A 22,754-nucleotide genomic window follows, 5' to 3' on the forward strand; every position below is an offset into this window, starting at 1 on the left:
TACTTGAATCTTTGAAACATATGTATATTTTGCTTGATTGCTTTATTTTTTGTTGTTCAAGTATGCATTCCTGCTATTTTCATTTGAATAAGCTGCTGACAACCTGAGTCCCAGACTGATTAGCAAATTAAATTGAATATGCAACCACTATGACCACTTTTCTAGCCAGCTTTGATTTTCCAGGATGGCTTGACTTTGAAATTCTTCCTTAAGGGTTTCCTATGGCAACCATACTTAAAATGACCTCCTATTGTCAGATTAGCAATACTGGGAAAGAGTTGCAATTACTGATAGTAAAAGAGTATCAATAAAGTAAAGGAGTATCAATGCAGTCAAGAAAATCAATACTTTTGTAGTTCAAGGAGAGTCACAGTTCAACATTCTGCCAACGTGGCCTATTAATTTAATAGCACCTACTAAGGGAGTTTGAGATAATCATGTAGGGAGTCCTTGCTTGTTATCCAAGTTTTCACTTTAGCTGTCCCCCAAAGTAAAGTTACAAATTTGCAGAGGGAAGCAAAAGTCTTAATAGTAGGAAAATATGTACTAATGAAATTCTACTTATAAAATTAATCTCCATTTATGCTTCTTTTCCATTTAGCAATGCAAGAGACTTTTCTATTAAGTCAATGAGTTTTCTGTCAGGTTCTTACTGAATTTTGGATGCCACAATAAAAAATGTAAGTCAATTGCAAAGTAAAATATCAAATCTCGAAAAAAAAAAAACAAATATGAACTCATAGGATCGTAGGATTACATAAATTGAACACAGTATTGAAAAATTTCTCAGTTCTTTATTAGAAAAAGTATATCAGGCACAATTAAACCATTATCAGTAGAAGATAAAATTTTACCCAGATGGTAGAGTAATTGAAATTTCAAAAGAGAATACCAAAGAGGCAAGAAATGTATTCAAGGAAAACCAGTGAAGCTCTCAAATATTTCTGCAAAATGACAAGATTTAGATCACTCTTTGCAAATCAAATGGAAAGGACATCATGTTGTGTTCTCTTGGAATTTTGTCAGAAAAATGTTATAAAGAACAGCTGAAATTCAAACAACACCTGAGTCATTCTTTTTTTTTTTCTTTCTCTTTTGTTTGAATACAGGTAGAGGGAATTAATATTTCTCAGCTGATGGCATACCATCATTATTAGTGTACTTATTCCTTCATTTCTTCTGTCATCTGTCCATCATCTGCCCATCATGTCTCTCTCTATATTACATCATCATCCATCATCCACGTATCTATATCTATCTATCATCTATCTATCACTGTCCTCATCATCAATATCTTCTTTCTCATTCCTTAATTTCATTTATCTCCCTCCCATAGGAATTAGGTTAATATATTTTATTGGTTATCTGATTAAGCTATCTTTAGATCTCTGGGCCTTGACACAAGCCCTGCTCTAAAGGGTCCTGAATACCACAAAAATACATTCATTAAAAGAACTCTCAGGGGGGTGCAAGGGTTTTCTGTGGTAGAATTCTCACCTGCCATGCGGGAGACCCAGACTTCCCAAACAAACCCGTATACTTCCCAAACAAACAAAAAAAAACAAATAAGCAAAAATTCAGCAAATGGTACTGCAGTAAGGGGATACGCACATGGAGAAAGAATGAAATGTGACCCTGCCATACAGCATACAAAAAAAACCCACTCAGAATCTGGTGCTCAGAGCTAGCAAAGCTGTTTTTCAGCATTCGCTCCCCTGGCTAACACCCACCTTCAGGCCCTATGAAAACATCTCGTATCGCTCACCTGTATCCTCTGTTCTCAGATGCTGGAGAGTTGAAGTGTTGTGCTGTTGCACATCAGAGTGGGTAGCACACTGCCACGCAGGGAGTATTTGAGTAGCAGAAAAAGAAAAAGACGAATTGTCTTGACAAAGACTTACTCCTAGTGAGTATAAATGTAACAGATTCTTGAAAAAGGGAATATTTCGAGGGTAGAATTTTTTTTTTTTTTTTACTTATGTTTTGTCCATTTCTCTCTTCTTTTTATGTTCTAGTTGTGGCTCAGGAAGGATTTGTGAATTAGCATGTTATTTGCAACAGTTGCACATGGCAGCTGAGGAACATTTTGTAATGTTAAAAAATCACTCAGCCAAACATTGGTGGCCTATTGAGAGAACACCCAAACATGTGCAATACTAATAAAATTCAGTTTCATTGTTGGTATTTTGCCAACTTTTAGTCATATATATAACAACATAGTTTTAAAATTTTTACCATTATGAATGTACATTTGTCAAAGTAGAAGAAAAACACATCTGATTTAAGTTTATCAGCTTAATTTATAAATTTTAAATGTTTAGATATATGCGGACCTCCATTTGTTTTCTTGTCCCAAACCCTGCAAATGCTATGGGTGGGCATGATTCATTTATCTCTTTGTGCTAAATGTGCATGGTTGTTTTACAAAAAAAAAAATAATAATAATAATAGAAAGGCTGTTGTCCCATAGAGTTGATCATTTTTTTCTTTTTTCTTTTTTTTTTTAAGAAAAAACTCATCTTTTCAATGTAAGACCTGTGCATGTAACTGTATAAATAGCATAGCCCTTCTAAATTCTACATGGTATTCCTTAGTGTCCTGCTATCTCATCTCCTCTGTTCCCCTGGTTGTGGACAGTAAGATTATCTTCAGCTTCCTTTATGGCAAATGATGCCATGATGAACATCCTTGAATATGTTCCCTATGGAGTGATCCGATTGCCAGATCTCTCCCCAGAAAGATGGCATGAGTTAACACTCCTGCCAGCAGGACTTAAGGGTTCCTATATCACTACTTTCTGCCCAAAGTGATGCTAATCTCCTCAATATTAATTTTTGAAACTCTAATGGATACAAAGTGGCAATCATTGCTCTTTTAATTTGAATTTTAACGACTGATGAATTTAGTTTCTACCTCTGTGAATTGCCTGTTCTTAACTTAACCCTTGTCTTCTTCTTGCTTTATTGAAATGATTTTTGTCTACTCTAGAGATTAGATCCTGTCAGTTTTGCAAACTGAACATGTTTCTCTCAACCTGCCACTCATTTGCTAACTTTATCCACAATGTCATCTGCGGGAACTATGTTGCATATAGTCTGAGGTCTTTATCCACAGTGTGACTTAGTTTTCCACTGATCTCACTGCAATAGTCTTTCCTTTCCCCAGGTTGGTTTGTGGTGCCTTCATTATATGCTAAATCTCCATATGTACAGTGATCTGTTCTGAGTTGTTTTGATACATTGTTTCTCTTTCCATTTGCTCATTAGGTATTTTTTGAACATTATAGTATTTTTAATATATGGCAATAAAATCATCCCTTTTTAGTTTTTTGTTTTTCAAACATGCTTTAGCTCTGTGAGCATTTATTCTTCCATACGAATTTTAGAATTACTTCATTAAGTTCCTAATGAAACCTGACTGATATTTTTATTGGTCTAATATTTGAAATTATAGATTAATTAGATGAGAATTGAAACCTTATGAAATTAAGTTGTCCCATCCAAGAACATGGTATATCTGCATTTATTCAGATCTTTTATAATGTCTTCTCATAAAGTCTTAACATTTTCTCCATAGGGAAGTAATTCCTCACTTCTAATTTCTATTTTCTTTCTTTTGAGGATGCCTATTTTTAAGATGTTGACTTTTCTATTTCGGTTCTCTGTATCACTTAGTTTTTGTTATATGTTTTCAGCCCCTTTGCCCTTTTCTAATATTTTCTTGGAGAATTCCTTTACTATCTTCCAGTTCATTAATTTATTCCTCAGTAGTATCAATAGCCTACTTATCCAATTTATTGTGCTTTAGTGCAATTATATTTTTTCAACTTTTAGGTCTGCTTTTCCCAGGTTTATTTTACTAATATCCTCCTGTTTGTCTTTGAGGATATTTATTATGCTTACTTTAAGTACTTCTTCATGTGGTATCTTTCTCTTATACTGGTTATTTCCTTACATGTCTAGTAATCTAGACAGTGAGTTAGTACTTACTCATGAATAGTAAATACCTATCTGTAAACATGGTACTGGGAAGGGCTCGAGATCTTGGGAAATTCACAAATGAATAAATAATTTCAGTGAAGAGAAATTATATGGAGAAAATAAATTAGGCTAATGTGATAGTGTGAATGTGGGGACGCATGGTATGTTATTATTGATTGGCTAGAAAGAGAGGGTCTCTATGAAGAGGTTATAGCTGAGCTGACCATAAATAAAAAGGAGCCAACCATGAGAAGATCTTGGAGAGGAACATTCCAGGTACACACAGCACCTATGTAGACACTTTGAAAACAAACCAACTTGGTAAGTATTTAAAGAACAAATAGAAGGCCAAGGCCATGGGAGGAGAATGAGAGAGTGGGGAGTAGACTTGAGAACAGAGATAGGTAGGCCCAGGTTAGGTTTGCAAACCATGCATTAGAAGTTCATATTTCATTCTAAATGAGGTGGGATACTTCCGTAGGTTTCTAAACGAGGAATACGATGATCTCATATGTTCCCCTGCCCAATATTTTACTATGATAATGTGAAACATGCAACAAAGTTGAAAGAATCGTGTAGAGGCATCTATAAAATTTTCTCACCAATAGATTCTACTACTGACATTTTACCTACTTGTTTTATCCCATATCTATTCATCTGCCCATCCCTCCATCCATTAATCTATCATATTTTTGATGCATTTCAAAGTAGTTTACAGACCTCAGTACACTTCCCCTTAAAAAATTCAGCATGTATATAATTACCTAGAGTGCTTAGTTCTTTTTATTTAAATTGATATAAAATGAAATGCATAAATTGATGACTTTTAACAAATACTTTTGCCTGTGTACTTCAAACCCCTATCAATATGTAGACCAGTGTCATGACCCTAGAATGTTCCCTCGTGCCCTTTTCCACTCAGTTACTATACCCACACCCCAGAGGCAACTACGGTTACTTATTTTTTCCACTGTTGATTAGTTTGACCTATTATAGACTTTTGTACAAATATAATCATACCATCCATGCTCTTTTATGTAAGGTGTCTTTCATTCAACATAATCTTTTAAAAATTCATCGATATTTTTGCATATATCAGCAATTTGTCCCTTTGTATTGCAGAGTAGCATCCCATTAAGTAGACATACCACAATCTGTTCATCGTATTGTTGGATGAATGAACTGTTTTGGCAATTATAAATACAACTGTGAAGAACATTCTTGTACAAATAGCTTAGAAACACATTTTTCATTTCTGTTAGACAAATACTTTGAAGTGGAATTGCTGGGTCATGGAATAGGTGTATATTTGTTTTTCAAGAAACCAGCAGACATTTTCCAAAGTGATCAACCCATTCTTCTTTGTGTTTAAAAAAAAAAAAAGGATCATTTTGGTTGCAGTGTGGAGAGGACTGTAAGTAGACAAGAATATAAGCAGGGCAGCCAGGATATTGCCATAGCTGATAGCTGGAATCTCTACATGGAATCTTCTGTTAAATATTTGTGTAATTTTAATTGCCGGTAAAGTCAGATATCAACCTGACTCAGAATGAGATAGCCAACCACAGGGCCAATTCCAGCTTGCAATTTGGAGATATGGAAGGAATTTAAAGCCCAAGTTCTATGTCCAAGAAAGAACCCTTCTTTTTATAAAAGGGTATTACCCAGTAAATCATACAGGGAAAATATTCCTGTAAGCCTCTGTGGTATTTTCATGTGAGTGATAAGGTGCCAAGTACAACTGTACTAGGTTTTTATTTTCATCACAAGGCTTATGTATTTTTCGTTTTTATTATACAGTAAAACACAGATCCAGAAAAATCATATAAAAGACTTTAGTGAATTATTATAAACCAAACACCTTTTAACAAACACCCAGACCAAAATATAAGGACTTGTCAGCCATTCTAACAGTGCTTCCAGGTAGTCTTCCTCAAACACAGCCCCTTCCTCCTCTTCTAAAGTAACTAATTCTGACTTTCATAGTAGTCACTTCTTTCTTTATGGATATATTACTTGAAGGTTATTACAGACACTATAGTTTATTTCGCTTATTTAAAAATTTTGACTTGTCTTTTAAGTTTCTTTTAATTTACAGGCAACCTCCCCCATTCTTACCATTTACTTAATGAAGAACTTGGGTCATTTAAGATACAAAATGTTCCACAGTCTAGATTTTTCTAATCGCATCATCAGGATACAGTTCAGCATGTTTCTTTGTCTTCTGTATTTCCTGAAAATTGCTAGCTGGGTCCAGGGGCTTTATCAGACTCAGTTTTTATTCCATTGACCCATAATGTCTCGCTGTCTTTTTCTGACATTAGCAGCCATTAAGGCTTATTGCTTAGATTCATTAATTAATGAGAAGGTTGCAAAAGCATGTTATTCTCTTGAGTAGGGCATGAGATTTCATAGGTTTGTCCAGAGTGATGCCCCAATAAATCCCACAGTGATTTGTAAAGCGAATAAAAAAATATTTTCAAAGTCTCCTTGGGGGATATGGTGAGAAAGAGGAAAAAATTCAACTTCCCTATTTGGAGAAGGCCTGATACTTTCACAAGCAGTGAAGACAACAAAATCAATAAGTTGAGCCCTCAATCTTGGAGTTGGTTCATATGAAACTCATTCTCACAAAGGATAGGCTAAGCCTACTTAAAATTAGGCCTAAGAGTCACCCCCAGAGAACCTCTTTTGTTGCTTAAATGTGGCCAATCTCTCAGCCAGCACAACAAGCAGATTCACTGCCCTCCCCATCTCTATGTGGGACATGACTCCCAGGGGTGTAAAACTCCCTGGCAAGGTGGGACAGAAATCCCAGAATGAGCTGGGACTCAGCATCACGGGGATTAAGAAAACCTTCTCTACTGAAAAGGGGAAGACAGAAATGAGACAAATAAAGTGTCAATGGCTGAGAGATTTCAAATACAGTCAAGAGGTTATCCTGGAGGTTATTCTTATGCATTAATAGTTATCACTTTTTCAGTAAGGTGTATTAGACAGGCTAGCGAGAAGTGCCTGAAACTGCAGAGTTGTGTTCTAGGAACCATGTTTCTTTAAGATGGTTGTATAATGATATAGCTTTTACAAAGTGACTGTGTGATTGTAAAAACTTTGTGTCTGATGCTCCTTTTATCTATGGTATGGACAGATGAGTAAAACTATGGATTAAAAATAAATAAATATTTGCTTCCCAGTGACTGCCCATGCAAAAAAATAAAATAAGAATAAATAAATAAATAAATAAATAAATGGGGGAACAAATGTTAAAATAAATTCAGTAGAGGGAAATACTATGAGAAGAAGGAATAAGGGGTGTGGTATATATGAGTTTTTTTCTTTTTTCTTTTTATTTCTTTTTCCGGAGTGATTTACATTCTTTGAGAAATGATCATGGTGATGAGTATACAACTATGTGATGATATTGTGAGCCATTGATTGCACACAAAGTATGGAATGTTCAAACATTAAGAATGCTTCCGTTGTATGTGGATTGGTTTTATTAATAAAAAATAAAGTTAGAATGACCATAGCCCAAATACCCCTAAAGAGTGGGAGAAAGACCAAAGGTGATGATGGAGTTATGCAGAGAAGGTAGGGTTTAACAAATTAGTATAACTGCTGAATCATTATATTGATATTTCTTTTAGTCTCCAGTATCTTTGAACAGCTAGAAGTAAAAACCTAAAATTGGGAACATGTAACCCATACCAAACTCTGTTCTGTGTGCTTTGAAATGTATTACCTTTATATATATATATATGTTATTTTTCACAAAAAAGAAAAAATAAGTTGATTGTGATGATAAAAAAATTATTCCTTCTAGCCTTCAATGTTTTGGAGCAGGCAGAATGAAAAATCTGAAATGATGGTATAGTAGCCCATGAGAAACTCTGGAATCTATCCTGTAACTACTTGTTGAAGAGTGCTTTGAAAATTATTGCTTTTTTCTTTCTTTGCTTTGTATATATATATTATATTATACATAATAAAAAAGTTGAAAAAAAAGAAAGGATACCAGACAGTAATTCAAAGTCACAAGAAGAAATAAAGAACACTGAAAAAGGTAATTACATAGGAAAATGTAAAATTGTATATTACTGTACTTTTGGTTTGTAATTGCTTTTGAAATCTCCCTAAATGAGATAAAAGGTAAATGTGTAAAATAACATTTAAAGTTTATGTTAATGGGCATACATTTTTAAAGATATAATCTAAAACAATAACGATATAAAGAGTCAGGAATGGAGCTAAAAAAAGAAGCATGTTGCTCTAATTACATACCATCATTTGTTTTTCAATTTTTAGCTGAAATATTTTTATAGTGACTTGTGTTCTAGTTTGCTAGCTGCAGGAATGTGATATATCAGAAGCAGAATGACTTTTAAAGGGGGAATTTAATAAGTTGCAAGTTCACAGTTCTAAGGCCATGTAAATGTCCAAATTAAAGCAAGCCTATAAAAATGTCCAAATTAAGGCATCCAGGGAAAGATAGCTTGGTTTAAGAAGGCAGATGATGTTCAGGATTTCTCTTTCAGCTGGGAGGGCACATGTCAATGTCTGCCAGCTTTCTTTCCTGGCTTCTTATTTCATGGCACTCCTCCAGGATCTGTGCAGACTCTGATGGTTCTGGTGGCTCTGTTGGTTTGGTGGCTCTAAAGCTTTTTCCAAAATGGTTCCCTCTTAAAGATTCCAGTAAGTAACCCCACCTTAATATGAATGGAAACACATCTCCATGGAAACCATCTAATCAAAAGTTACTACCTGGGCAGTGCAACAGTGTCTCAGTGGCAAAATTCTCACCTGCCATGTTGGAGACCCAGGTTTGATTCCCAGTGCCTGCCCATGCAAATAAAAAAGTTCCCACCCACAATTGGGTGGGTCACATCTCCATGGAAATAATCAAAAAAGGTCCCATCCAGCAATAGTGAATGAGGATTAAAGGACATGGCTTTTCTGGGGTACATAATAGCTTCAAACTGGCACAAGATACTTCTTTCACCAATTATTTAGTTACTCAGTATTACAGTTTATATAGAAAAGGTGGAATAAATGTTTGATTCTTGCCCCTTGCTTGTTTCCAACGTAATAAATTGGTTCCAAATCATTCTATGAAGTTGAACAGTTAAATATACACCTCTCTCTCTCTCTCTCTATATATATATATATGTATGTATATTAAAAGATATTAAGTATCTCATTAGGAATGGCTATCTTGTATACATAACTAATTACCAAAGGAAAAATGTAGAGAACATAATTAAAAATTTGATGGATAATTACACTTCGACTAACCTAACTAACACTTTAACTTTTCATGCAATAAATTTTCAGAAAAGCAAGACAGATTCTCTATTTGTATTATGACATAGCACATTTTATTAAATCACTATCTTTATAGAAGGTTCTGTCTTTATATTTACATAATAAACTTCAAGAACTGTTTTACTTGCTTTACAAATTCTTCAGCGATATAGGAGTGCAGGATAAATTCTATATTTAAAAATCTTAGAGCCACCTAATTAATGAGTTAATACATGTCTTAGTTTCCCAACTGCTGAAACAAATATCATATGATGGGTTGGCTTAAACAATGGAAATTTATTGGCTCATGGTTTGGGGGCTAGGAGAAGCCAAAATCAAGGTGTCCGCAAGATGAAGCTTTCTCCCAGAAGACTATGGTGTACTGGGGTGGGCTACAGAGATCCTTGGTCTTTGGCTTTTCCAGTCGCATGATAATGCACATGGCAATGACTTCTCCTTTCTCCTCTGGGTTCTGTTGACTTCCAACTACTTTGAAGGATTTCTCCCTCTTTCTGAATTTCATTCTGCTTATAAAGGACTCCAGTAATCCAGATTAAGGCCCAACCTGATTCAGCTAGCCACATTTTAATGAAGTGGCATCTGCAAAAGATCTCATTTACAGTGGGTCCACACCCACCAGAATACAGACCAAGACCGAGCACATGTCCAAACAGAGTTAAATCCACCAACAAATGTAAGTGTCTAAAGTTGACTAGACTCACATATTCTTATTTTATTTCTTCCTTCAAGAAATAGGGTAATTTCACCTTCATAAATGGAAGTGACACCCTTCCATGAAGAGTGTCCTTTGATGGTCACACATTTTGGGACATGAGTTTGCAGTCCTATAATGATTGTGACTCCCATGTCAGGCTGGATAACTCCCTAGTACCTAGAACATTGCTGTCCACTTCTTTAAAGGCAGATGCCCATAAATGATCTTTGTTTACTCTCCAGTGGTGAAGAGGGGAACAAGCAGATGGGGCAAAGTTTTTCAGGGCTCAGATAGAATCTGGAACATACCTGAGCCCTAAAAATTCTGTCATCAAGGTCTTTTCAGTTAATATCCTTCCCTTAGGCTTGCTGAAGTAGAGTTTGTAGAGATTGAAAATCATTACTCATGTCCTTTGCAGTAACAACGGAGAAATATGAAATCTAAGATTGCACCATACCCCAGTTTCAGATGTTATTTCTTGGGGATCCCTCATTCCCTTGGTTAGATAGGCTTCTAGGGGCTATTTGCACAATTGCTAGCATTCTATGTAAGAGAATTAAAAAAAAAATTTTTCAACTGTAAAATTCAGCGCTATTCTTAGCAACCTTAGGAAGTATTTTCTTTAAGTAAACTATAAATGCTCTATCAAAGTTCAACTAAAGTTCTTTGTCATTTTAGAGCTAAAATTATTGTCGCTATATTTGGCTTTGTTTTGATCATGTTATTTATTTCGTAAGTGATGTCACTTCACTATACTTAACAGAATTAAGGTGTTAACATGTGAAATGAAAAAAGTATAATTGCCATTTAATGTAGAAGAGTAATTAATATTATCACTATGAACATAGCCCCAGTAATTACTGATTAGGAGTTGAGCTGATCTTAATCAGTTTCTGATACCTGAGTTCTTAATTTGATAGGCCCTTTCATTGGTTGCTTGAATTATTTATTGATGAAGCTGTGGTTGGTAAGAAGATCGGTTGATCCAATTTAGCCAGCAATTACTGAACGCCCATTCTGTGCTGCCTGAGCAGATACAAAGGGGAATAAAGAATGCTCCCTATCCTTGAAGAATATATAATCTAAAGCAACGCTACTCAAGCATGGGCTGTGGGCAGTGCCAGTATGCAAACTGTTACCTGGTACATGATGAAATAAGTACAAAAATCAAGAAAAAACATTTAGAAATAATTATAGCAATTTAACAGAGTAAGTTTTTGCACGTTAATTTCATACTGCTGGTAATTTCTTTTTCTTTTTTGAAACTTTTTTATTTTGAAATACTTTCAAATTTACAGGACACTTAAAAAATAATACAAACCCCATACACAGAACTCCACCTACCCCTAGCTTCCAGAAACCTATATTCACCAATTTTAACCTTTTGCCACATTTGCTAACAAGCTAGCTATTTTCTGAGTATTTGAGTGTAGGCTGTATACACCATGTTCCTTGAACATTTAACACCTCCACGTACATTTCTTAAGAACTAGGATATCTACTTATGTAACTACCTTAAGTGCTGTTTTCAAGGTTTAAGAAATGTAAAATTGATAAAACGTTTGTATTTTATATTCCAGTTTTTAACATGTACTCCAATAATGTCTCTTTGAGCCTTTTCTCTTTCCTTTCTAGATTGCATCCAGGATATGTGTTGTATTTAATTGTCATTATCACTTTAGTTGCTTTCTTTTTAACTGTGGGAACATCTATACCACATAAACTTTCCCATCTCAACCACTCCCAAGCATACTACCCAATGGTTTTATTTCATTTTTAAAGATTATTGGTTTGAGACTAATTGAAGATTTTAAAACATTGCTTCAACACCATTGATAGTTTGAGAAGCACAAATTGAAGGCATAAGTGAGACATAAACAAATAACTACAGATGGTCAGAATGTCCAATCAAAAACAGACATACAATTCATAAACAGGTTTCCTATCATTAAAATTAACCTCTGATTTAAATATTTCTTTACTCAGATCACGATGAATGGGTTGATCTTTCTTTTCTATTATTTTTAAATTGAGATATATTTCTTCCATCATAAATACACCCTTTTATAGTGCACAATTCAGTGGTTTTTAGTATATTAACAAGGTTGCACAACTTTGCCATGTATAGTTGCAGAATATTTTTATTACCCCACAAGAAACCCCATATATTGGCATTTACTCCCCATACCTCCTTTCCTCAACCCCTGGCAGCCACAAATCTGCTGTTTATCTCTATGAATTTGTCTATTCTGAACTTTTTTTGTATGCTGTATGGTGGGGTCACATTTAATTATTTTTCCATGTGAGTATCCTGTTGTTGCACCACCATTTGTTGAATTTTTGTTTGTTTGTTTTGCTTGTTTTTTTTTTTTTATGGGGGGTAAGTGCATGGACCCGTGCGAGAATTCTACCACTGAACTACCCTTGCACCCACTATTCTGAACATTTTGTACAAATGGAATTATACATTATGTGGCCTTTTTTGTCTGACTTCATCCACTTAATGTTTTGTTTTCAAAGTTCATCTATGTCTTGGCATATTTTAGCACTTCATTCCTTTTCATGGACTAATAATATTTCAATGCATTAAAATACCATATATTGTTTATCTACTCATCAGTTCGTGGACATTTGGATTGTTTCAACTTTTGAGCTATCATGAATAATGTTGTTACAAACATTTGCTGCACAAGTTTTTGTGTAATATATGTTTTCAATTCTCAATTCCACCCGGGAGTAGAATGGCTGGGTCATATGATAATTCTAGTCCAAACTGTTTTTCTACAGTGACTGCGTTATTTTACATTTCCACCAGTAATGGATGAATATTCATTGCCCTTTTCATCATAACCATCCTAGTAGGTATGAAATGGCATTTCATTGTGGCTTTAATTTTCATTCTTAATCATTAATGAGATTGAGCATCTTTTTATGTGCTTACTGACCATCTATATATCTTTTTTTCAGAAATATCTATTCAAATGCTTTTCCCATTTAACATTTTTTTTTCTCTGTTTATAGTTGGTTTATAAGAGTTCTGTATATTTTCTGGGTACTAACCATTGTCAGATATGAGATTTGCAAATATTTTTTCCTATTCTTTTTTCTTTTCTTTTCACTTTTTGGATAATGTTCTTTGAAGCACAAGAGATTTTACTTTGAGGAAGTTCATTTGTCCACTTTTTCCTTGGTTGGTTATGCTTTGGGTGTTATAAATATAGAAAACTACATCTAATACAAGGTCACAAAGATTTGTATCTATTTTTTGTTCTGAGAGATTTATAATTTCTTACATTTAAGTCTTTGATCCATTTTGAGTTTTTTTTTAATTTATTTATTTATGAATTTATTTCTGTATTTATTTATTTTTATTAACACACATCCTATATTCAAAAAACATGCATTCTCCTTCCTGCTCCATCCCAGGTAACCTCTAATCTACTTTTTATGACAGCACATTCGCTATTTCTAGGCCTCTCTTATAAGTGACATCATACAATATTTGTCCTTATTAGTGTCTTGCGGGGTTAATTTTTGTAAATGGTGTGAGGAAGGGGTCCAGTTTCATTTCTTTTTCATATGGATATACATTTGTCCCAGCGTGATTTGTTGAAAAGACTTTTCTTTCCCTATTGATTTGTTTTGTCACCTGGGTTAAATATCAATTAACTGTATATGTGAGGGTATATCTATTTCATTGATCTCTTTTTACATATCTATTTTTATGTCAGTACCACACAGGTCTGTTTACTGTTGCTTTGTAATAAGTTTTGGCATCAGTAAGTGAGAGTCCTCCAATTTTGCTCTTTTTAAAATTGTTTTGACTATTTTGGTTCCTTTGCATTTTTTTATTAATTTTAGGATTGGCCTGTCAATTTCTGAAGGAATGTCAGGTAGGATTTTAATAGGGAGTTTGTTGAGCCTCTAGATCAATTTGAGGAGTACTGTCATGTGAATAATATTAAGTATGCTGACACATGAACATGGGATGCTATGGTGGCTGGGAAAATTTTACCCCAGAAAAGTTCTTAATCTTAATCAATTCTTGTGATTGTGAAGCCTTGTAAACAGGACTTTTTGATTAGTTACTTCAATTAAGCAGTAGTCCTGCTGAATTTGAATGGGTCTTAATCCTATTATTGGAGTCCTTTATAAACAGAATGATATTCAGACACTCAGAGAGAAAGTTACGGGGAGAAGCCAGAAGCTGAAAGTCAATGCAACCAGAAATGAGAAGCTACCATGTGTATTGCCATGTTACCGAGAAACCAAGGCTCAAGGATTACTAGCATCCAGCCCCAGAATTCTAGTCTCCTGGATGATAACTTGATTTTGGACTTCTCCTAATCTCACAACTATGAGCCAATAAATTCCAGTTGTTTAAGCCAATCCATTGCATGATATTTGCTTTGGTAGCCAGGAAACGGAAACAGATGTCTTTCTACTTATTTACATCATTTTAATTTCTTTCAGTGATGTTTTAGAGTTTACAGTGTGCAAGTCTTGCACTTCTTTTGTTAAATTTTATTCTTTTTTATATTATTTAAAATAGATTTTTTTCTTAATTTCATTTTCAGGTTGTTTATTACTATATAAATAGAAATACACTTGAGTTCTTTATCTTGATATTTCATCTGCAACCTTCCTCAACTTGTTTATCAACTATAATAGGTTTTTCTTATGTGTGTATGTGTATGCCTTAGAATTTTCTCCCAATAAGATCATGTTATTTGTGAATAGAGAGTTTTACTTCTTCTTTTCCAACCTTGGTGTCTTTTGTTTCTTTTTCTTGCCTAATTATCTTGGCTAGAACCTCCAGCTCAATATTGAATAGAAGTGGTGAGTACAGACATTTTTTTCTTGTTTTTGATCTTAGGTGGCCCTGCTCTTTTAATCAAAAATATATAAAAACTAAGCTATATTTTCACTGGGTTTTCAACCCAATCTCTCATTGTGGGAGTTTGTTGTTATAATATTCCAGGCTATTTGTTATATTAACAATTTATTTGATATAGAAACCATGAAAGAATAATCTTCATTTTTGTTTGAAATATAAACAAGTCTAGTCTTGGTTGTTAAATATAATAATATACCTAACAATCTCTTAAAAATCAAAAGACAACTTTTGGAATGCTAGACTAAGGAATCTGTTATCTTACAATTTATCATAAAGAGTAAGTTTTATTATAGCTATTTTAACTAATGAATAATTGTAAATAAATTACAGAAAACATTTCAGAGGTGAGGTGGATGCAGGGTGTGGAAGTTAATTTCATGTGTTGACTGGCTAGGTGATGGTGTCCAGTTGTTTAGTCAAACAAGCACTGGTCTGATTGTTACTGTTAAGGTATTTCATGGACTTAAATTATTAGTCACTTGATGTCATTTATGGCTGATTCTATCTACAATCAATCACAAGTAAAAAGATTAAGTTAGTTCCAAAAAATCTACAGCAAAGCTACTAGAGCTAATAAATTAAGCAAAGTGGCAGGGTACAAGGTCAACATGCAAGATTAGTAGTATTTCAATTCATTAGTAATGAACAACCTGAGGAGGAAATCAAGAAAAAACTTCATTTACAATAGCAACCAAAAAGAATCAAATATCTGGGAATAAATTTAACCAAGGATATCAAGGACCTTTACACAGAAAACTACAAAACATTGCTAAAAGAAATCAAGGAAGACCTAAAAAAATGGAAGGACATTCCATATTCATGGAATGGATGAATAAATATCACTGATGACAATTCTACACAAAATGATTTACAGATTCACTGCAATACCAATCAAAATTCCAACAGTCTACTTTGCAGAAATAGAAAAAACAATTATCAAATTTATTTGGAAGGTTAAAGAGCCCCAAATTGCCAAAAACTTGTTTAAAAAGAAGAAAAAGTTTGGAGGACTCACACTTCCTGACTTTAAAGCATATTACAAAGCTATAGTGGTCAAAACAGCATGGTTCAGGCATAAATATATCTATTGACTATATATCTATATCTATATCTATCTATCTATCTATATATATAGACCATTTATATATATATATATTGGCCAATGGAATTTAATAAGAGTTCAGAAATAGACCCTCACATCTATGACCAATTGATATTTGACAAGGCTGCCAAGTCCAACTAAATCAAGCAGAATAGTTTCTTCAACTGATGGTGCTGGGAGAAATGAATGTCCATATCCAAAACAATGATAAGAACCCCTATATCACACCTTATTTAAAAATTAAATCAAAATGAATGAAACCCAAAATATAAAGCCAAGGCCAAAAAACTCCTAAAAGAAAATATAGGGAACATCTTCAAGATCTTGTGGTAGCTAATGATTTCTTAGACTTTACACCCAAAGCATATGCAGTGAAATAAAAAAATACATAAATGGGAACTCCTCAAAATTAAAAATCTTTTGCATTTCTAAGGACTTTTTCAAAAAAAGTGAAAAGGCAGCCTTCTCAATGGGAGAAAATATTTATGAACCATATACAGGACAAGGATTTAATATCCAGGATATATAAAGAAATCCTACAACTCAAGAATAAAAAGGCAAACAACCCAGTTAAAAAAATAGACAAAAGACATGAATAGACACATTTCCAAGGAGGAAATACCAATGGCTAAAAAAGCATAAGAAAAGATGTTCAGCATTACGAGTTATTAGGGAAATGCATATCAAAACCCCAATCAGATATCATTTTATACCTACCATAATGGCCACTATTGAAAAAAAAAAACAGAAAACTACAAGTGTTGGAGAGGAAGTGGAGAAATAGAAACACTCATTCTCTGCTGGCATGTAAAACTGTACAGCCTCTGTGGAAGTTAGGAAGCTAAGTATAGAATTGTATATGATCCATCAATCCTGCTCCTAGGTACATACCCAGAAGAACTGAAAGCAGGGATGGAAACAGACATTTGCACACCATTGTTTATAGCAGCATTTTAAAAAATATTATTGAGAAATCTTCACACACATACATTTGATACATGGTATACAACAATGGCTCACAACATCATCACATAGTTGTGTATTCATCACTATGATCATTTTTTAGAATATTTGCACCACTCCAGAAAAAAGATATAAAAAGAAAAAACTCATACATACCATACACTTTACCCTGCTCTCTCACTGACCACTAGTATTTCCATCTAATTTAATTTACCCATTGTCTCCCCTATTATTTAAAAATTTTTTATCCATATTTTTTTATTCATTTGTTCATGCTCTGGATATAAGGGGCATCAGACACAAGGTTTTCACAATCATACAGTCACATTGTAAACATTTTATCTTTATACAATTGTCTTCAAGAATCTAGGCTACTGGAACACAGCTCTAAAGTTTCAGGCACTTCTCCCTAGCCTATCCAATACACCATAAACTGAAAAGGGATATCTATATAATGCATAAGAACAACTTCCAGAATAACCTCTTGACTCTGTTTGAGATCTCTCAGCCACTGAAACTTTATTTTGCCTCCTTTCTCTCTCCCACTTTTTGGTCAAGTAGGCTTTCTCAAACCCTTGATGCCACATCCCAGCTCATCCCAGGATTTCTGTCCCACATTACTGGGGAGATTTACACCCCTGGGAGTCATGTCCCATGTAGGAAGGAGGGCAGTGAGTTCAGTTCACCTGCTGAGTTGGCTTAGAGAGAGGCCACATCTGAGCAACAAAAGAAGTTCTCTGTGGTAACTCAGGCCTAATTTGAAGTAGGCTTAGCCTATCCTTTGTAGAAATAAGTTTCACAGGGCGAACCCAAGGTTGAGGGCTCAGCCTATTGATTTGGCAGTCCCCACTGTTGTGAGAATATCAGAAATTTCCAATAGGGAAGTTAAATATTTTCTTTTTTATACCCATACTCCCAAGAGGACTTTCTAGCAGCATTATTCACAATTGCCAAAAGATGGACATAACCCAATTGTCCATCAACCAATAAATAGATAGGCAAATTGTGGTATATGCATACGATGGAATATTATTCATCATTAAGAAGGAATGAAGTCCTGATATATATATGTGCAACAACATGGATGAAACTGGAGGACATTATGTTGAGTGAAATAAGCCAGACCCAGAAGTGAGACAAAATGAAGTGCTAGTGGCTGAGAGATTTCAAAAAGAGCCAAGAGGTTATCCTAGAGGTTATTCTTACACATTATATAGGTATCCCCTTTTTAGTTTAAGGTGTGTTGAAGAAGCTGGAGGGAAGTGCCTGAAACTGTAGAGCTGTGTTCCAGTAGCCATATTTCTTTAAGATGATTGCGTAATGATATGGCTTTCGCAATGTGACTGTGTGATTGTGAAAACCTTGTTCTGATGCTCCTTTTATCTATGGTATGGACAAATGAGTAAAAACTGTGGATTAAAAATAAATAAATAATGGGGGGAACAAATGTTAAAATAAATTGGGTAGAGGGAAACACTGGTGGTCAATGAGAGAGAGGGCTGAGATGGGCATGGTATGTATGAGTTTCTTCTTTTTTCTTTTTGTTTCTTTTTCTGAAGTGATGCAAGTGTTCTAAGAAATGACCATGTTGATGATATACAAATATGTGACAATATTGTGAGCCATTGATTGCACACCAAGTATGGAATGTTCAAATATTAAGAATGTTCATGTTTGTATGTTGTTTGGTTTTATTAATAAAAATAATAAAAAATCAAAACAAAAACAAAATAAATAAGCCAGACCCAAAAGGACAAATATTATACAGTAATCTCTCAATATGAACTAAGTATAATAAGCAAACTCATTATTCTAGTTTGCTAGCTACTGGAATGTGTAATACCAGAAATAGAATGGCTTTTAAAGAGGGGAATTTATTAAGTTGCAAGTTTACAGTTCTAAGGCCGTGAAAATGTCCCAATTAAAACAAGTCTATAAAAATATCCAAATTAAGGCACCAACAAGAGGTTACCTTCACTCAAGTCTATAAAAATGTCCAAATTAAGGCACCAACAAGAGGTTACCTTCACTCAAGAAAGGCCAATGAAATTCAGGGTTTCTCTCTCAACTGGAAACGTATGTGGCAAACATGACAATGTCTGTTAGCTGTCTCTCCAGGCTTCCTGTTTCAGATAACTCCCCTGGGGGTGTTTTCCTTCTTCATCTCCAAAAGTCTCCCTTCCTGGATGCCCAGAATTTTCCAGAACATCAAATTCTGGTTTCTTTGTTACCCAAGAGTTCAATTCTCAGCTTATCTCTTTCCTGTTGCATTTCACTATAAGCTGCAAGGAGAAACCAGGCTGCGCTTTCCACATTTAATTTGGAAATCTGTTCTGCCTAAATATTCAAGTTCATGGCTTTTAAAATCTGCCTTCCAGCTAAAGTGCTAGTCAGTTTTGCCAGATTATCTGCCGTTTAAAACAAGGATTGCCTTTCTTCTAGTTTGCAATAACACGTGCCTCATTTCTGTCTAAAGCCTCAGCAGAGTATCTTTAGAGTCCACATTTCTCTTCAAAGCTTCCTAGGCTTTCTCTATCAAGCTCCTCACAACTCCTCCCAAATCTTCCCTTATCCATTTCAAAATCTGTTCCAATATGTTTGCTATTTGCAAACTTCAGCAGTACCCCAATTCTCTGATAGCAAAATCTGTTCTAGCTTGCTAGCTGCTGGAATGTAATATACTAGAAACAGAATGGCTTTTAAAAGGGGGCATTTGTTAAGTTGCAAGTTTACAGTTCTAAGGCCGTGAAAATGTACCAATTAAAGCAAGCCTATAAAAATGTACAAATTAAGGCGCCAACAAGAGATTACCCTCACTCATGAAAGGCCTGTGAAATTCAGGGTTTCTCTCTCAACTGGAAATTCACATGATGAACACGGTGATTTCTGCTAGTTTTCTCTCTAGGCTTCTCGTTTCAGGAAGCTTCCCTGGGGGCATTTTCCTTCTTCATCTCCAAAGGTTTCTGGCTGTGTGCTCTGTGGTTCTTGTGGCTCTCTCCAGAATGTTTCCTCTTTTAAAGGATTCCAGTAAACTAATCAAGACCTACCTGGAATGGGTGGAGTCACAGCTCCTTCTAATGAAAGCTTAATACCTACAATTGGGTGAGTAATCAAGTTTCCAACCTACAGTACTGACTAGGGATTAAAGATACACAAAATGGATCAGGATTAAAACATGGCTTTTCTAGGGCACATAATCCTTTTGAACCAGCACACTCATAAAGTTAGAATCTAGAATATAGGTTACCAGGAAATAGAATGAGGACAGACAATGGGGAACTGATGCTTAATTTGTTCAGAAATTCTATTTAGGTTGATTGTAAATGTTTGAAGATGGATAGAGGTGATGGTAGCACGTTATTATGAGTGTAATTAACAACAGTAAATTATGGGTGTGATTGTGGTTGAAAGGGGTCGTGTATATCGCTAGAAGGAAAGCTAAGGATAAAACATGGGATTATGTAACACAGTGAACCCTGTTGTGTATAATGACTGTGGTTAATAGTACAATATAAGAATGTTCTTTCATAATTAGAACAATTGTCGCTATTACACAGTATTAATAATAGGGTGGTATATGAGAAAAAATACGCCTAATCCAAGCCATAAACAATATTTAATATTCTTTTGACAATTATAACGAAGGTACCACACCAATGCTAAACATTACTAACAGGGGATATAAGGAGTATGTTTTTTTTCCTTTTTGGAGTAATGAAAATGTTCTAAAACTGTTTGTGCTGATGAATGTGGAACTCGTGATTATACTGTGAACCAGTTTTTATATCAATAAAACTGCTTTAAAATTAAACTGAACAGTAATATGCAAATTTATCATCAATTTTCTTGACTATTAGGTCATAGTGATCTCAGCACCATGTACAACATAGGAGAAATCCATTAATTGAGCCATCTTTATTGAATACTTTTTTGCTAGTGTTGCGGATGTTGAGAAAAACCTAAGAGATGCTATCCTTTAAGAAGCTTCCTATCTCCTTGAAAAGGTAACATAGAAATATTAAAAATAACTGAAAATAGGGTGGGCAATGGTGGCTCAGTGGCAGAATTCTCACCTGCCATGCCAGAGATCTGGATTTGATTCCCAGAGCCTGCCCATGACAAAAAAAAAAAAAAAAGAAAGAAAGAAAGAAAAAAAACAAACCTGAAAATAGGCTGATGCCATCTCAGGTTTCAGTCTGCTTGTGCATAGCCTCCCAATAAAGCACACACACACAAAATAAATAAATAACTGAAAATATGAGGGCATCAAGAAAGTGAGGCTGTGAAGGGTTAAAAATAATAAAACTTAGGGCATCCAAGGAACAAGACTTGTGACTGAGCTGGACCTTGAAGGGTGGTATGATCCAGAGGACTGGGAGGGTAAGGTTGAGGATGAGCTGGCCATGTGAGGGTGAAGGTCGAGGGGGATGAGAGTCTAAGCACAGCCAGAGGCTGGAGAGAAGAATGCTCCTAGGCAAGCCAGGTAACTCCTGAAGATAAGGTCGACAAGATAAAAAGGGGCTGGAATGGGGAAGGCCAGGTTAAGAAATTCAGACTGTTTCTTGCAAAAGCATGAGAGCTAAGTGTGAGTTTAAGTAGAGAAGTAATGTGCTTTAACACTGGGAAATATCTAGAAGAAGGAAAGAAACTGCAGTCGAATGACTGTGATTACTACAGAACTTCAGAATGGAAAGAAAAAGTAGGGATGGAAGTTAATGAAGTTGTGTTTGAAGAATGAAAATAATTTAGTTAAGTTGACTTTAGAGGTAAGGGCAGATAACTCTCAAACTTTTGGGCCATAATCATAAGAAATGTACCTATGTATTTCATAAATAAATACACATGTATATGGTATGTCTTATCCAGATATTAAAACAGAAATGAAAATTCTAAGAAAAAATATTTACCTTAATTCTAAGCGATGTACTCTGATATTTCTAGTTCCTTCTGTTCTGTCTTATTAAAAATAATCTGTTGGTAACCCACTAGAGTGATTTTATGATGCTGCAATGGGTTATCTCTGATTGCAACACAATGTTCTAAAATATATGATTTAAAGGGTACCAGAAAAGTTACTTCTCCAAGATCTTTTACTGATTTTAAGTTTCTAGCATTTGGAAATTGAGGTCTTGGTCCTCCATTAAAGCAAATGTTTTCAGAAATGGCTACTCTTTGCCAATTTTATACCTTGAAAGTGAATAATTTATTATCATAAGTTGCATAAGAGAAAATGCGGAAGCTCTAAATGCTTGAATGGGACCAAAGTCAAGAGAGGTGCTGAGAGGGAAATGTGGTCGCCTGCACCATTTTACCTAGAGATTACTACAATAAATACAAAATAAAATTATAATGTACAGCTAAGACAAGACCTTAGAATTTCATTCTCTGAATGGGGAAGTGAAAATCTGGAAAGAAAGTTAAACCAGAACTGGCAAAAAAAAAAAAAAAAAAAAATAGCGATGCATCATTTCTTAAATATGCAGAGAAGGTCCGGTTAGCACAGCTGGAAGACGGAAACGGAAATGGGAGTGGTCAGGAATTTCCAAGAGTAGGAAAAGAGGGAGAGTGAGGGGTTTAACTCTTTTATGCACGATGTTTCAATAAGGCATACTAGAAGTGATTCTGGCCCTCAAGTGTAGACTGGCTGCCTAATCTGGGTCCTCATCTTTTCTTGCTAAGACTCGACTCCACTAGAGTCACCTGTTCAAACAAACTCATAAGCAGAGATTTGAGAAAACTGTTACACAAGTCGTCAGTGATATTGAGAGGAGAATGGAGCGTTTTGCAGTTTGTATT

General features: G+C 34.8%; 1 long non-coding RNA gene across 3 annotated transcripts in view; it reads left to right on the forward strand.

The window, feature by feature from the left end:
* LOC143668096 (uncharacterized) overlaps positions 1 to 22,754 on the forward strand; it is a 61,887-nt gene that overhangs the window by 18,657 nt on the left and 20,476 nt on the right. For 2 of the 3 annotated variants that reach the window (XR_013168294.1, XR_013168295.1), the window contains one exon: positions 602 to 680. The exons of the other annotated variant lie outside the window; for it this stretch is intronic. This is a non-coding gene — a long non-coding RNA (uncharacterized LOC143668096). The remainder of the gene's footprint in view (positions 1 to 601; positions 681 to 22,754) is intronic. 3 annotated transcript variants of the gene reach the window in all.

The sequence above is a fragment of the Tamandua tetradactyla genome, chromosome 24 (genome assembly GCF_023851605.1).
Source record: "Tamandua tetradactyla isolate mTamTet1 chromosome 24, mTamTet1.pri, whole genome shotgun sequence".
In the NCBI taxonomy this organism is placed as follows: domain Eukaryota; kingdom Metazoa; phylum Chordata; class Mammalia; order Pilosa; family Myrmecophagidae; genus Tamandua; species Tamandua tetradactyla.